Source organism: Aythya fuligula, chromosome 6 (genome assembly GCF_009819795.1).
Source record: "Aythya fuligula isolate bAytFul2 chromosome 6, bAytFul2.pri, whole genome shotgun sequence".
Classification (NCBI taxonomy): domain Eukaryota; kingdom Metazoa; phylum Chordata; class Aves; order Anseriformes; family Anatidae; genus Aythya; species Aythya fuligula.
This window is the reverse complement of record NC_045564.1, coordinates 20,840,762-20,843,102: the sequence shown is the minus strand read 5'-3', so window position 1 is coordinate 20,843,102 and position 2,341 is coordinate 20,840,762.

The window sequence follows — 2,341 nt, the reverse complement described above, 5'->3', positions numbered from 1 at the left end:
AGTTAAATTACTAAAAACAAAGTCCTGTCTGTTCTGAAAAAGCAGTAATATCCCATGGCATTTTTTGTAACAGGCAGTGGTTGTCCTAGATGTCTCCGGGAAAATCTCCACGCCTCCACCCACACAGCAGGATAGTACTGGTGGTTGCTCTCCTCTGTTCAAGAGGTTGCCAGAAATGTGGAGTGCAAACATTTTGGGATGAAAGGTGCAACAGAAATGTAATAGACCATGTAATTTCTCAAACAGGTATGCCCTTTATTGCGTGTAGTGAAAGGTATTAGAGGCATTAAACAGACCACAGGAGTCCTACAAAATTTTCTCTGTTGTAAAGCTCTGCTTACAAGGTCTTTCTGATTCAATTTATTCACATATATCAGAATATTAGTGGCATTTTGTGGTTTAAGGATAAAACCTGAATGCCTGCTTGTTGTAGTTGCGTATATAGAAAATCATGCTGTATCATACAGTCATTTTGCATAATATTGTGCAACAAAGGTGTGGAATAGAATATGGAATTGAAGGGTGTTTTCCTTGTTAAACTAATTTTATGATGCATCATTAAAATAAGTTAGAGAGCTGAGCTGTTTTATTCTGCTGCTAACCAGATATGATAAAAATCTTTTTTTTTTTTTTTTTTTCCATTACAGTATAGTGATAAAGCAAGGAATTGTTATATGACTCTTGCTTTTGTTTAAATGAAACGGAGTCTGTATTTTTTTTTTTTTCCTACAGAGCAGGCAATCAGCTAGCATCGCATCCTGTTGAACAGTTGCCTTTTCTGTGTTTGCATTCCAGCATGTGGGCGCGGTTTGGGGAAGCATGCACACACATGCATACAGACACTGAAAGTATTGCTGTAGGCACAGGGACAGGTTTTTGTGCCCATCAAAACTGTGTGCTTAATTAAGGAACACTACACACATCTAACCTATAAATATACAAGAGTATAGTAAGCATTTTGGTAATGTCTTTTTTGTAAGGAGCTCTGAAAGCATTTCTAAATATTATGCTACCCCCATAAAGAAGTTAAAACCATTATATCTAATTCTTATATTAAGCAACCTTGGTGCCCAGAGATTAAACAATTTGCTAAAATTCAGCTAGTTGGCAGAACCGCTGTGAATAACATGATTTTGTATCACTACTAGTTGTATTCTCTACTTTCAACAGCAGATAACCTTAAAAAAATGGATGATGATAATCAAAGGCAGCTGCCTGGGTAGATCTTAAGTTTGTAAGTACATAGAAAATTAGAGAACTGATTTTAAAATGAGTAGCCTTCAAATTTTGCATCAGAGATTTACCAAGTAGTTCACTGATATGTGGATTTCATAAACATGTAAACATAAAGGCATCCTATGCCTTTATTGATGGATTGATATCCAGTTTATGGTATGACTACTAATATTTTTAAAGTGCATAGAATATATAAAAGAATGATTTATTTCCACCTAAACAATAATAATAAAAAAAAAGTTTTAAATATTTCAAGTTAGAACCATCCTATCTACGTGACCAAAGGTAACGTTAAAATTATCCCATGGCTGGGTTTGTATGGGTTCGCTGCTTTCCAGTGGAGCCCAATTACAGTAACTGAAGCGTGACAGACTCTACCAACCTCAACAAGATTACACAAGTAGTATAATTTAGTCTTCATGTTTAATATTATATTTTAGTAATTTATATTTGTCATGTCTGTGCTGGCCACCTACACGTAGACAGATATCACCCCGAGAAGGAAACAAATCACTGTATTCTACATTGCAAGCAATGCATTGTCTGTTTAACACTTTGGCCTGATAGATGAACTTGTCAAAAACTAAGACTGCAAAAATGTACCCCATATACTCTCAAGTATGGGTCTAAGTCATTTTTGCTTTTTTATAGAGAGTTTTCACAATATTTGTCTCTATATATAACTGTAAATGCAGATCCAAGAAAATTTCTTCTTTTATTAATACATTCCAAAATATATTTTGCTCCTAAGTCTTCATTACAGGTATTTACTTTCTTAGAGATGCATTGTCCTTTTGGCACATATTTATGATTAACATGATACCATGATGCATTCCCATGGCTACCATTATGGTTTTACTCTGCTAGTGTTTTATTTTTGCTTTTGGATCAAGGTGAGTATTTTACCATATTACATGTCGTGATTTTTAAGTTATTTTGTTGACCGGTATTTCTGAAAATAACTTACTGAGGTGGAGAAAATTTACACCTGAGTAATATCAGAAAGCTTCAGATGATGTTAAGTATTGAATGATGTAAGTATCACACATGCACTGTCGTATCCTGTTGCAATGTTAATTATTTTTTAAAACAGCTTTGTTTAATA